Source organism: Schistocerca americana, chromosome 2 (assembly GCF_021461395.2).
Source record: "Schistocerca americana isolate TAMUIC-IGC-003095 chromosome 2, iqSchAmer2.1, whole genome shotgun sequence".
Classification (NCBI taxonomy): Eukaryota; Metazoa; Arthropoda; class Insecta; order Orthoptera; family Acrididae; genus Schistocerca; species Schistocerca americana.
The window spans coordinates 1,115,845,520-1,115,860,810 of NC_060120.1; positions in this window are offsets into that span (position 1 = coordinate 1,115,845,520).

Sequence of the window (15,291 nt, forward strand, 5' to 3'; positions counted from 1 at the left end):
GGGAAAATGACCGTAGACCAACTACATATAATAAGGTAAATGCAGTCAAACAGCTGGGAATTTTTCTCAGAGACGATCTCTGCCTCCCAAACAGCGTATGATAGTGTGAACAATCAAGCAATTTGACAAGAACTCGAAAGAGCGCAGAATCCTAGAAACCTAATAAAGGTAAGGCAAGCATGTGTGCAAGAGGCAACACACATGGCGAAAATGAATGCAAAGATGTCAGAGAAATTCAAGCTGAAGGTTGCAGTGCGACAGGGTGACTGCCTCTCTCCCCTTATGTTTAAAAATGGTTCAAATGGCTCTGAGCACTATGGGACTTAACATCTGAGGTGATCAGTCCCCTAGAACTTAGAACTACTTAAACCTAACTAACCTAAGGACGTCACACACATCCATGTCCGAGGCAGGATCCGAACCTGCGACCGTAGCAGTCGCGCGGTTCCAGACTGAAGCGCCTAGAACCGCTCGGCCACCGCGGCCGGCTCCTTATATTTAATCTGGTTTTGGAAAGAACACTGACAAAAGTAACAAACCTGGAGACAGGAATACAGCTGGGTAGAAGAAGGAACACTCAGGCTTACACGGACGGTATAGTTTTAATAGTGCAGAATGAGCAAGATTGATTGGGATGGCAATAGTGCTAATGGAAGACGCAGAGAGAGTAGGGCTGAAGATGGTGTGCCAGAGAGAACGATGATAAACCTTTAGATGCAAAAGGTAAAATTTTTGAAAGGGCAAAAGAGTTCAAATGTCTTGGGCAGTACTCAGTGAAAGGAATGAGGTAGACCAGGAAATAATCGCAAGAATCCAAGCTGGAAACAGGTCAAGGTTCGGACCCGGAAAGCTGCTAAAGCCCTGGCTTCTGTTGAGATCCACAAGTATTAAGATCTACAGGACAGTAATTCAACCTGTCATCCTATACAAAGCAGAACCATTGACAATGACACAGGAGATAGAAAACTCCTGACATTAGCGAATACTGTTCTGAGAGAGATTTTGGGCCAAAAAGGATGGAGAGAACTAGAAAAAAAAAGGAAAAAGCGCCAGTTGCACGAGATGTAAAAGTCGCTGGACATAGTGGCTGTGGTTAGGGAGACTGACACGTAATGCAGCGATAAGGCTTGATCTCCAGGCATGTGGTGGAAGAAGACATCAGAGGCAGAATAAGGCGCTGCGGTCGGCAACGCCTATGTAAGACAACAAGCGTCGGGCGCAGTTGTTAGATCGGTTACTGCTAATACAATGGCAGGTTATCAAGATTCGTGAGTTTGAATGTGATGATATAGTAGGCACGCGAGCGATGGGACACAGCATCTTCGAGGTAGCGATGAAGTGGGGATTTTCCAGTACGATCATTTCACGAGTATATCGTGAATATCAGGAATCCAGTAAAACATTAGATATCAGACATCACTGCGACCGGAAAAAGATCCTACAAGAACGGGACAAACGACGACTTAAGATAATCATTCAACGTGACGGAAGTGCAACCCTTCCGCAGATTGCTGCAGATTTCAATGCTGGGTCCTCAACAAGTCTCAGCGTCCGAACCGTTTAACGAAACATCATCGATACGGGCTTTTGGAGTCGAAGGCCCACTCTTGTGCACTTGATGATTGTACGACACAAACCTTTACGCCTCGCCTGCGTCGTCAACACCGACATTAGACTGTTGATGACTGGAAACATGTTGCCTGGTCGGACGAGTCTCGTTTCAGATTGCACCGAACGGATGGACGTGTACGGGTATGGAGATGACATCATGAATCCAAGGGCCCTGAATGCCAGTAGGGGACTGTTCAAGCTGTGGAGGCTCTGTAACGGTGTGGGGCGCGTGCAGTTGGGATCCCTGATACGTCTAGAGACGACTCTGACAGTTACACGTACGTAAGCATCCCGTCTGATCACCTGTGTCCATTCATGTCCATTGTGCATTCCGACGGACTCGAGCAATTGCAGCAGGACAATGCGACTCCCCACACCTCCAGAATCGCTACGGATTGGGTCCACAAATACTCTTCTGAGCTCCACTTCCACTGGCCGCCAAACTCCCCAGACATGAACATTATTGAACATATCTGGGATACCTTGCAACGTGCTGTTCAGAAGAGATCTCCACACCCTCCTACTCTTACGGATTTACGGACAGCCCTGCAGGATTCATTGTGTCAGTTCCCTCCAGCACTACTTCAGACATTAGCCGAGTCCATGCTACGTCATATTACGGCCATTCCGCGTGCTCGCGGGGCCCTGCACGATATTAGGTAGCGTATTTCTTCACCCTGCCTTCCATTTTCAAACGCAAAGTCATAATTGGTTCGCTGGTACCTTCTCCCTTTTTGAAATCAAACTTTTCTTACTCCAGTACATCATCTTCAAGTTTTTTTCCAGTTGCTACGTGTATTAATGCATTACAAGTATGATTTTTCAGACTATAGGGCCAATACATTTTTACATTTTCCCGCATGTACCTTCTTTGGTAATGTAGTGATAATGCTTTTCTAGGAATCTGATGGTAAGTTACCTGTTTCAAATGACTCCAAATAACTTTCTATTTTCCATAGACTTCGACAGCTGCCTTGTTTGTGCTTTGATCAGCCTGCGGTCTCTCCATTCCTCATAGAACTACTGCATCACCTCTTTCTTCGAAATCAACTACTTCCTCCTCTTCTATCAGAATTTCGGACAGATATTCTCATCGAACACGCTCTTGGTGTACTCTTGTCATCTGTCTCCCCTCTGTTGTTCATCTAATAGAACTTTCCATCAGCACCTCCTAGATTAACACTTTCGCATTTACTCGTAACTGCCTGAAGTTACGATTAACCTTGGTGTACGCCATGTTGATTTTTCCTACAATCATATCTTTCAGGAGTAAGTGAAAATCACTTGTTGCTAACTACTTGGAGTTCTGGTTATGTTCATGCTGATGCCGTAATGACTGCTGGACAGTCACTCCGTCTTTGTCGTGCCCACTGATTCTCCCCTGATTAAACACAATGTATCATTTCCTCACTGAAGACCTTTCCATTTAACTAGCAACATGCACATTCTTTATTTGGCTATAAATTTTGATAGGCCGAACATTTTTTCCTCTCAGAAAGCTAATGAGACTCTATCCATACCTGGTGATGACTTGAAATAAAGTGGACATTTTTATTTGCTGAAATACTTTCGACTATACGCAAAGACCTTGATAGAGCCGTGCGTAAAGAAAGAAAGGAACTAAAATTAATTTAAGAATAATATCGATGAAATAGGCATGGAAACTGTATAGTAAAAAAGAAACCCTTTGTCCTGTGTAATTAGAATGAAAAGATTTTATTTGTTAATCACTGTTCAAGACCAAAGAATTCTCTATTAGATTTCTCTTGTTCTGGAATGCACGCAACGGTCGGCGATTGAACATTATGTCTCTAATAATTTAATAATTGTTAAAATATATTGTAGAAAGAGTTATTACTGTTTCATGTAAGTACGCAGTCCTTTCCCATGCCGAAAGTAGTAACTTTTCTAACTTTCAATGACTACAGCAGTGCAGAAGAATCGTGCCCATAAAAGTCATAGTTGGCTGCCGTAAGATTTGTTTTAATATTTTCACAGCACAGGCACCTGAGAGTGTATATATAATTTCTCTTTGACAGGCCGTGTACGTATATATTCAAATAAACCTCTTCATGGCTATCGATTATCATTTCAAAGACAATATTTTGAGCTCCAGTTCTAAGCAAAGAAGGGAAAGCAGAAAGGTGGAAGGAGTATATAGAGCGTCTATACAAGGGCGATGTACTTGAGGACAATATTATGGAAATGGAAGAGGATGTAGATGAAGATGAAATGGGAGATACGATACTGCGTGAAGACTTTGACAGAGCATTGAAAGACCTGAGTCGAAACAAGGCCCCGGGAGTAGACAACATTCCATTGGAACTACTGACGGCCTTGGGAGAGGCAGTCCTGACAAAACTCTACCATCTGGTCAGCAAGATGTATGAGACAGGCGAAATACCCTCAGACTTCACGAATAATATAATAATTCCATTCCCAAAGAAAGCAGGCGTTGACAGATGTGAAAATTACCGAACTATCAGTTTAATAAGTCACAGCTGCAAAATACTAACACGAATTCTTTACAAACGAATGAAAAAACTGTTAGAAGCCGACCTCGGCGAAGATCAGTTTGGATTCCGCAGAAATGTTGGAACATGTGAGGCAATACTGACCCTACGACTTATCTTAGAAAACAGATTAAGGAAAGGCAAACCTACATTTCTAGCATTTGTAGACTTAGAGAAGCTTTTGACAATGTTGACTGGAATACTCTCTTTCAAATTCTAAAGGTGGCAGGGGTAAAATACAGGGAGCGAAAGGCCATTTACAATTTGTACAGAAACCAGATGGCAGTTATAATAGTCGAGGGGCATGAGAGGGAAGCAGCGGTTGGGAAGGGAGTGAGACAGGGTTGTAGCCTGTCCCCGATGTTATTCAATCTGTATATTGAGCAAGCAGTAAAGGAAATAGAAGAAAAATTCGGAGTAGGTATTAAAGTCCATGGAGAAGAAATAAAAACGTTGAGGTTAGCCGATGATATTGTAATTCTGTCAGAGACAGCAAAGGACTTGGAAGAGCAGTTGAACGCAATGGACAGTGTCTTGAAAGGAGGATATGAGATGAACATCAACAAAAGCAAAACGAGGATAATGGAATGTAGTCGAATTAAGTCGGGTAATGCTGAGGGAATTATATTAGGAAATGAGACACTTAAAGTAGTAAAGGAGTTTTGCTATTTGGAGAGCAAAATAACTGATGGTCGAAGTAGAGAGGATATAAAATGCAGATTGGCAATGGCAAGGAAGGCGTTTCTGAAGAAGAGAAATTTGTTAATATCGAGTATAGATTTAAGTGTCAGGAAGTCGTTTCTGAAAATATTTGTATGGAGTGTAGTCATGTATGGAAGTGAAACATGGACGATAAATAGTTTGGACAAGAAGAGAATAGAAGCTTTCGAAATGTGGTGCTACAGAAGAACGCTGAAGATTACATGGGTAGATCACATAACTAATGACGAGGTATTGAATAGAATTGGGGAGAAGAGGAATTTGTGGCACAACTTGACAAGAAGAAGGGACCGGTTGGTAGGATATGTTCTGAGGCATCAAGGGATCACAAATTTAGCATTGGACGGCAGCGTGGAGGGTAAAAATCGTAGAGGGAGACCAAGAGATGAATACATTAAGCAGATTAAGAAGGGTGTTGGTTGCACTAAGTACTGGGAGATGAAGAAGCTTGCACAGGATAGAGTAGCATGGAGAGCTGCATCAAGCCAGTCTCAGGACTGAAGACAACAACAACGCTAGAGTTTATCAAAGATACCCTTAGACGTTTAGCTTTTCGATAGATCATGTAACATTTTAAGTCGTCTCACGCCACGCATCCGTAACAAGGCTCTGCGACGTTATTTAAAACAAAAGGTATTTTAATGAATGAATCATAGCAGATTTCAGTTTATTGTCCCCCGTTTTTAACTGGAATTCCATCCTTCGCAGTAGTACACAGGCTGAGTCACTAACTATTGCCACCAAGAATATCTCCGAAAGTATGATAGTAGCTGAAAAGTTTGTGGAACAAAAGTTGCATGGGACAATGGGGGCCATAATATGACGTTGGTTTTTTGTTGCTAGGTGGGGTCGCTTCAGAGATATGATGGTCAGCTTTGTTTTTTTAAATGGGATGCTATAGTTTAGTATTTACTTTTTGATAGCGGTTATAGAGACGAATCCAATAATGTGTAACACTATGGTCTTTGAAGGTCAATGAAGGTCACAAAGGTGGCATGTACGTCTATTTACAGAAGGCGTTCGAAGTGATGCTCACTGGTATCAGTGCAGTGCTGCAATCTTCTTATCATTGATTGAGTGGTATTCCTTATCACATCGGCACTTGTCGAAGGACATGTTCTGACATTTCTCTCTCGCATATCTTCAGGTGTAGTTGGAACGTCGTTATAAACATTGTGTTTTACGACTCCCCACAAGAAAAAATCCAGAGGCGTCAAGTCTGGCGAACGAGCCGGCCACGACACATCTCCTCCGCGTCCAATCCAACGATTTGGGAATTGTCTCTGTAACTCATTTCCAGCCATCAGCGAAAAATGTGCCGGACGCCCATCGTGTTGGTACCACATTCTGTTCCTTGTTCCTAAAGGTATTTCTTCCAATAACAGACCTAATGTTTCTTGCAGGAGTGTGGTGTACTTCCTACCATTCAGATTTCCTTCGATGAAATAGGGGCCTACTCCAGAATCGCACACCATACGTTCACCGTTCACTGTTTTTCGTGTGCGATTTGCCGTAGCCAAAATGGATTTTCAGTTGCCCAATAATACATGTTATGCAAACTAACATTTCCATGGTTCGTCAGTAAATAAAATCAAATTAATAAATGTGTCGTCCTTCTGAATCTGAAGTTGAACCCATCGGCAGAATTCAACGCGACGAATACAATCCGTACCAGTTAACTTTTGGTGGAGACTGGTATGGTAAGGGTGATCCTTATGTCGCTGTAGATCACGAACAACACTACTATGGCTCATGCAAGATTCTCTTGCGATCTGACACTAACTAACACAAGGATATCGAACCACAGTGGCAAGAGTACCAATTTCTGTTTCGTCGTTAGTAACTTTCCTTTGCTGGATATGTTTCCGATGCGTTGAAGATCAAGTTGTTCTCAATTTATCATACACATACACTCCTGGAAATGGAAAAAAGAACACATTGACACCGGTGTGTCAGACCCACCATACTTGCTCCGGACACTGCGAGAGGGCTGTACAAGCAATGATCACACGCACGGCACAGCGGACACACCAGGAACCGCGATGTTGGCCGTCGAATGGCGCTAGCTGCGCAGCATTTGTGCACCGCCGCCGTCAGTGTCAGCCAGTTTGCCGTGGCATACGGAGCTCCATCGCAGTCTTTAACACTGGTAGCATGCCGCGACAGCGTGGACGTGAACCGTATGTGCAGTTGACGGACTTTGAGCGAGGGCGTTTAGTGGGCATGCGGGAGGCCGGGTGGACGTACCGCCGAATTGCTCAACACGTGGGGCGTGAGGTCTCCACAGTACATCGATGTTGTCGCCAGTGGTCGGCGGAAGGTGCACGTGCCCGTCGACCTGGGACCGGACCGCAGCGACGCACGGATGCACGCCAAGACCGTAGGATCCTACGCAGTGCCGTAGGGGACCGCACCGCCACTTCCCAGCAAATTAGGGACACTGTTGCTCCTGGGGTATCGGCGAGGACCATTCGCAACCGTCTCCATGAAGCTGGGCTACGGTCCCGCACACCGTTAGGCCGTCTTCCGCTCACGCCCCAACATCGTGCAGCCCGCCTCCAGTGGTGTCGTGACAGGCGTGAATGGAGGGACGAATGGAGACGTGTCGTCTTCAGCGATGAGAGTCGCTTCTGCCTTGGTGCCAATGATGGTCGTATGCGTGTTTGGCGCCGTGCAGGTGAGCGCCACAATCAGGACTGCATACGACCGAGACACACTGGGCCAACACCCGGCATCATGGTGTGGGGAGCGATCTCCTACACTGGCCGTACACCACTGGTGATCGTCGAGGGGACACTGAATAGTGCACGGTACATCCAAACCGTCATCGAACCCATCGTTCTACCATTCCTAGACCGGCAAGGGAACTTGCTGTTCCAACAGGACAATGCACGTCCGCATGTATCCCGTGCCACCCAACGTGCTCTAGAAGGTGTAAGTCAACTACCCTGGCCAGCAAGATCTCCGGATCTGTCCCCCATTGCGCATGTTTGGGACTGGATGAAGCGTCGTCTCACGCGGTCTGCACGTCCAGCACGAACGCTGGTCCAACTGAGGCGCCAGGTGGAAATGGCATGGCAAGCCGTTCCACAGGACTACATCCCGCATCTCTACGATCGTCTCCATGGGAGAATAGCAGCCTGCATTGCTGCGAAAGGTGGATATACACTGTACTAGTGCCGACATTGTGCATGCTCTGTTGCCTGTGTCTATGTGCCTGTGGTTCTGTCAGTGTGATCATGTGATGTATCTGACCCCAGGAATGTGTCAATAAAGTTTCCCCTTCGTGGGACAATGAATTCACGGTGTTCTTATTTCAATTTCCAGGAGTTTATTTAAATGTACGACGTGTATAGCGAGTACGTTGAGGATATCTTGAAGCGTACAAGTCTCTAGCACTCACTGAATTTCGTTGGCATTCTCCGTAAATGAGAAGCGTATCAACTTGTTCTTCGAAGGAATACATCATTCACATTCGCTTGATTCGGCGATACTAGTCTTACCGTTCTTATTAGTGTTATATTGCTAAACCGTCGAACTGTGTTTACATGTCAATAGAACATTAGATGGATACGCCGTATTCGGCGAATATTTACTATTTGCATGATATACGAGAGAGAATTGTCAGAGCATGTGCTTCGCTAAGTGCTGAGGAATACTACTCAATCCATGATAAGAAGATTGCAGCATTGCATTGATATCAATGGTCATCACTTCGAACGCCTTCTGTAAATGGACGTTCATGCCACCTTCTTGACCTTCGTTGACCTTCAAAGACCTTACTATTACACATTACTGGATTCGTCTCGATAGCCACTATCGGAAAATAAGTACCAAACTATTGTATACCATTTAAAAAACAAAGTTGACCTTCACATCTCTGACGCGACCCCACCTAGCATCAAAAAACCAATGTCATATTGTGGCCCCTGTTGTCCCATGCAACATTTGTTCCACAAACTTTTCAGCTACTATCATACTTTCGGAGTTATTCTAGGTGCAATAGTTAACGACTCACGCTGTATATTTCACTACAGTACTTTTCAGTACAATTTTCCCTCTCCCCACCTTTAGGATTGATGCCATAAAAAACATTATGTGTAGGCTCCAGTACAACACTGTGCACTTTGCATTTGGCGGGATTTTTGATGGGTGCCGCCATTAAGGAAGTGTACGGAACAAAGAAGCAGTGATTGCTCGGCGACAGAATTCGATTCATTCTGAGACAGGGCAAGGAGCTAGTATGGCACGCTTGCGGTCGTGGTCGGCGCCGGGCATGTTGTGTTATCGTTATTTACTTTCCGGACACCCCTCGTATTAACTTCTTGATTATGTTCCATTCTTCTACTGAACTTCTCTCGACGCTTTGACTTAAGTCGTTTTTAACCGACTCATAAAATTTCTACTTCGTCACATTCTCTCTCAAACTTTTAGCATTCCACTACATCCTGTATTTATTTTCTTGATTGCTCCTGATCACTGTGACGCTATGATTTGTGTCTATATCGATATCTGGCTTTGTTTTGCGGTCCAATTTTTGTTTTCTGCATCTTTGTTTAACCATGTTATAGTCGAGTTCATATCCCCCTGTCTCTTCTGTTCTTTACCAAGTAAACCTTGTCGTGTAATTTTGCCTCGCAACATGGTAACCGCTTCGAATCCTGAAGGAGAAAGCAATTTTCACCTGTGCTTCTTTGCCGGTCAGGGGAACCCGAATTTCCTGATCACTAGACTCTGCAGGAATGGCGTGGGTGAGACTCCAAACCAGTCTTCAGTATTACGTGGGGTGGGGGTATGTGGCATCGTTAATTGTGATACGTTAAGATCAGCTGTCACCTTGGCGCAAATCTAAAACGGTAGGCTGGATGTCGACACACATCCCTAATAACGCAGACACGACTCCACAATGTACGAACATTCTCCGCAGTCATAAATACGATATGAGATTCCTACATATATCGCTAACACCCAATTATTGGGTATACAGGACTGAATTTGACTCTGAAATCAAATAGCGCGTTTTCTTCCTTGACTATCGAGTGAGGTGGCGCAACGGTAAAGGCACTTAGGCACATAAAAACGAGAAGCGGGACTGAGAAAAAATTACTCTGAGCACTATGGGACTTAACTTCTGAGGTCATCAGTCCCCTATAACTTAGAACAACTTAAACCTAACTAACCTAAGGACATCACACACATCCATGCCCGAGGCAGGATTCGAACCTGCGACCGTAGCGGTCGCGCGGTTCCAGACTGAAGCGCCTAGAACCGCTCGGCCACCCCGGCCGACGCGGGACTAAAATCCCCGACCGGACTTGCTGATGTAGTTTCTCTGTGGGTTTTCTAAATTGCTTAATGTGAGTGGCGGTACAGTTCCTATGAAAAAGCCACGGCCGATCTGCTTCCCGATACTCATTCAATTCGATCTTTTGTTCCGTCTCTAACGACAGTAGATGTAGGGCGTAAAAATGGCGTCATTTTAGCATTGCGTATAATATGTGAATTCAGAAATACCTTTTTTGACATGCAAAAAAGAAAAGTGACGTCGCTCTCAGATGTTATGTTAAATCCTAACCTCCTTTCCTCCTTTCTATTTCCTCTGCTGCTTTCCGTTGCAATTCTTATTTAAATCTGATTGTTCATTTTATTACTGCATTTTATCTTGCCTTTGCATTTACTTTGCTTATTCTTAAACAATACACTGTGATAAGCATTGTTAGTAAACAGTTGTTACAGGACTTCCTTACTCATTGTATTATGTATTGTATGTGCAAGCAAAATAAATGGTATTATATCTGACTATTCTATGTGACGGTTTACAATTTTATTGTAAGCTATTATGAAAGTACTCTTGGAAGAATCTCGCTAAGATGCAGGTACGAATTTTCACCCTAATGAAAGTGATGCTTATCCGTCTCAATTATAAGACCTTTGTGATAGGAACTTAAATATATCACATACTATAATAAGCAATAATTTTTTTCTGGACAAGTGGAAAATTGTTTTGCATAATAAATATCAATTTCATCGACTGACGTCTCCTTCCGAATAATGAACAATTACTTAGGAATCTCAATTATTAATAACAGTTATTCAGTGAGTACGATACAAATACCTTTAATTCAGTCATCCACGGGAAAAAACAGACAGAACAGGGATTAAAAATGGCCAGATTATTCTTTCATAATTTCTTGTAACTAGTGAGTAGAACCGAAAAACGACGGAGGGTTGAAATTAATGGAATGACCTGTGGTCGCTAACAGAGATAAGAAAACCACCGCGAATCACATGAATACGATACGATACATAACATAGTTCGCAAATAGTCGAAGATAATGACGCAACATCGTGATGCAGAGTATGACTCTCTACAGTAATAAATCATTACAATATGATACATTATGGAGATTTCACTGCAGTTTAGAACTCTGTGCAAAGAACATACCGAATCAAGAATTACGGACGTTTTCAGAAATCGGTGAGAATACTTCGATCTTGTACTCGTACTTAGTCAATTCAATAAATACAGACTGCTCGGCATTTTCTGGTACGCCAGTACTGTTTGCCACCATATACAAAACTCAAAACATTATAGTATTGCAGAACGGACGGAATATAGATCTCCACTGGTAAATAACTATATTAATATAAACGAACTGTGAGACGCACCGAAGTCTAAAAGTCAAAACACAGATTGGTGTCGGCTTTCTTAACGTTTCCCCTTTCACATTTGATATTTCACTGCAATGTCTTCACAGCATGCAATTTCAGTAAGCAGTTGTCCCTCTGTTATCAAGGTTTCTACATTGCTTGTGATACCATGTTCAGTAGTAATTTGAATAACGAGCTACATTCCAACACAATAAGCTTGCTAGGAGCCATAAGATTTATGCTGACTACGTTCTCGTCTTTGGTTTCTACAAATAAAGTAAAAGGATCTTCGTCTTTAGATGCGTACAAGCTGACAGTGCGAACACTTACATATTGCTAAGATGCTCTGGAATTTTTTTTGGTGGCGTCTTTGCCAGCAGTTGCTCTGTTTTATGTTGTTGGCTTCTAGGCCTTTCTCCGCCGTATTGTCCTGCTGTCGCTCCTGCGAATCCTGCAGGTCTCTGACTGTCGTGGTCTCGACGTACTGAATTTATTGTGACATCTGACCTATCTGGTGACGCAGTTCGATAGTTGGTTCACGTGGTAATTCTGTACCCATTGTTACACCACATGCTAGACAACTGCAACCACGAAAAATTCTCTCAAAAGAATGTTACTTGCAATACCGTCAAAAAAGAGAAGAACATCATGGTTATCAGATCAGCATCTTCTGGGCACGATTGCCATCACAGTGCTAGTGGTGAGCCTTACCACTGGCTCACTACCGCCCGCTATAACACGTATACTTCAACCACTCCTTAAGCACAAGTGTTTTCCCTGTGGACTGGGAACGGTGACTAGTTAAACCAATGCAGTCGAAATTTCTCGCCAAATGCAGTGCAATGGTTTAGCTCATACTTGACATTCTGCCATAAATGCGTCTTGTCCAGCACCATAAAGTCACAATGGAGGGAGGTAGTACAGGTGATCCCAGGGTTCGTTATTTTAAATTGCGGGCAACCGCAGCCAAATTTCTACATTTTGAATGAGATGATCCGTAGTGGTGGCCGGAAAATACTTTTATTCAAAGTCACGACCCGTTTCGCGTTGATTGAAGGCGCATCCTTAGGTGACAGAGGTTCTGTTTAACAACTCATAGAGGAACAGTAACTGCTTTGAGCCACTCCCCATCGCTCACGTTAAATTATAAACAAACAGCGCGTTAATAGTGGTAAGCCATAGTTAAAATGAAGGGAATAGCATAGAACCGTGCCACGAGAAGGTGGTTGACAGGCAGCGTACGAGGCAATACTGACCGCCCTGGCGCTTTTCGTTGTATGTCAATGATATGTCATCAGTCTTGTCCTTCTGAAAATACCGCATGTACGCTGATGACCTACAGTTGTATCCAAGTGCAAAACCAATAAATCTGAAGACAGCTATAGAGAATCTCAATACCGACCCGTGTGCACTGTCAAACTGGGAGCAAGATTTAAGGTTAAACCTCAACCCATCCAAATCACATTAGCTCGACTTATCGGAAATTCCTACCATCTTCAACCCTAATTGGGACAAATATCAACTTGTCTACTTCAGCAAAGAGTGTAGGAGTAATAACAGATGAAAATCTAAATTAGACTGAACACGTGACTGATGTGTGCATGACGGCACTAGCATCTCTCCAGTCCCTACAAAAATATGAAAAGCCCTTCCCTCTTGAACAGGGAAAGAAATTTGTACGAGTACTTATTCTTCCAATTACTGACTACAGTGACGTTGTCCTACAAGACCTTTCTCAGGAAAGCGCAGGACGTCTGTAACTGGTCTGAATTCCTGTGTTCGTTATATCTCTGATGTTCGACTCTTTGATCAGATTTCACCGTCATATGTACGGCTGTACTGACTGCGGGCAAACAAGCTCAGATATTTCCATACCGTCCGTCTTCTCTACTGTCTTATCAACGTAAATTTTCCGCCGTGTCTCTCCTCGGCCTTAATGCTCTTGTCTGAAGAACATGCCAGAAAAACCCTATCAGAGGAAAATCCTTCTGTCCCACTCCACCGTTCTCGAAGTCCTTCTCCATAACAGGAAACCGACTCTGAAATCAATCCCACATTATATTAGAGAACTGAATAACATCTCCAGCTTCATAAGACAGTTAATATCGTATCTACTAAAGGAACAGTAATGATTGCCATTGTCCCTCTAGACACTCGTTACACCTGCGCATCCTTTTCTCCAACCAGTACTCTTATCTGATGCCGCCCCCGTTAATTTCGTTTCCTCAGAACTCGCTATATCAAAAAACATCTATTTTGCGCACCCATAATTATTTTTATGTCTGCCACTAACATTATTGTTGTTATTATGATTAGTATTATTTTTGCTGTTATCACTACTAGTGGGGGCAGTAGGAGTAGTACAAGCTCTGCCACTATTAACGTTGTTTGTACATAGTCAGTATTATTTACTCACATTGTCACCATAGACACTGACATCATTTTAATACTGTTTATCATATCAAAATTGGCCTGTCTTACGTAATTAAGGTGGGAAAAGGGTACTGTGTGTGTGCAAACCTGGTCCTATATAGGAGACGGCCTGTTGGTCCTAATCAGATCAGGTGAAATAAATAAACCTATACAAACAAAGGGCAATGTCATCACTGACTGACTCATTACTGCCAGCCCGAACCGCTAAGCATTTATTTTTTTTTTGTCATCAGTCTACTGACTGGTTTGATGCGGCCTGCCACGAATTCCTTTCCTGTGCTAACCTCTTCATCTCAGAGTAGCACTTGCAACCTACGTCCTCAATTATTTGCTTGACGTATTACAATCTCTGTCTTCCTCTACGGTTTTTGCCCTCTACAGCTCCCTCTAGTACCATGGAAGTCATTCCCTCATGTCTTAGCAGATATCCTATCAGCCTGTCCCTTCTCCTTATCAGTGTTTTCCACATATTCCTGCGTAGAACCTCCTCATTCCTTACCTTATCAGTCCACCTAATTTTCAACATTCGTCTATAGCACCACATCTGAAATGCTTCGATTCTCTTCTGTTCCGGTTTTCCAACAGTCCATGTTTCAGTACCATACAATGCTGTACTCCAGATGTACATCCTCAGAAATTTCTTCCTCAAATTAAGGCCGGTATCGAGCAACTTAACCTCTTACCCTGTTTACATTCCGCGCTGACCAGTTGCAGTTGTAGCGGCGCATCGAAAGCTAAGTACTAATTAATTGTTCGTGTATAGTAGTTTATTTAGGAACTTTAGTAGTCTTCAACCGGTGTTCTTGGTGTTTTCCGGTGAAATAACTTCAGAAGAAATTTTTGCGAACTGCTTTCAGTTTCGTTACTGTCATTAGACGTTTGATTTTCATTCTGTGTTAGTATTTTGTTATATTCTCATTTGTTGTTGATTAATACTGTCAATGATAGTAGTTACTTCCCTTGTAGAGCAAGTTTGTGATAATTGTAGTCAGTTTTTAACATCTTCTTATTGTAGTAGCGGAACATAGATAAAGTTGTTTTCTTGTTTCAATAATTGTAAAATTTTACCATGAGTGAGAAGTGTGGGCTTCGCCGTAGGTTCGTGAGTAGTGGATTGCGGTGTGAGACTTGTTCGAAGTATTTTCACTGGGGGGAATGCAGTGGGGAAGCCAGTGGGCATTCTGGTGAGATCCTCTCCTGGAACTGCAGGTTATGTAGCAAGAGTAAGTTGATAGAGGAGCAGGAGCGTAAGATCTGTGCCCTTCAGATGCAGTTGAAAAACGCACAGGAGGAGCTAGATAGGATGAGGAGGGAGAAGGGGGTTGGGGAATGGGAGCTGGCTGTTGGCAAGAGATCTGCTAGG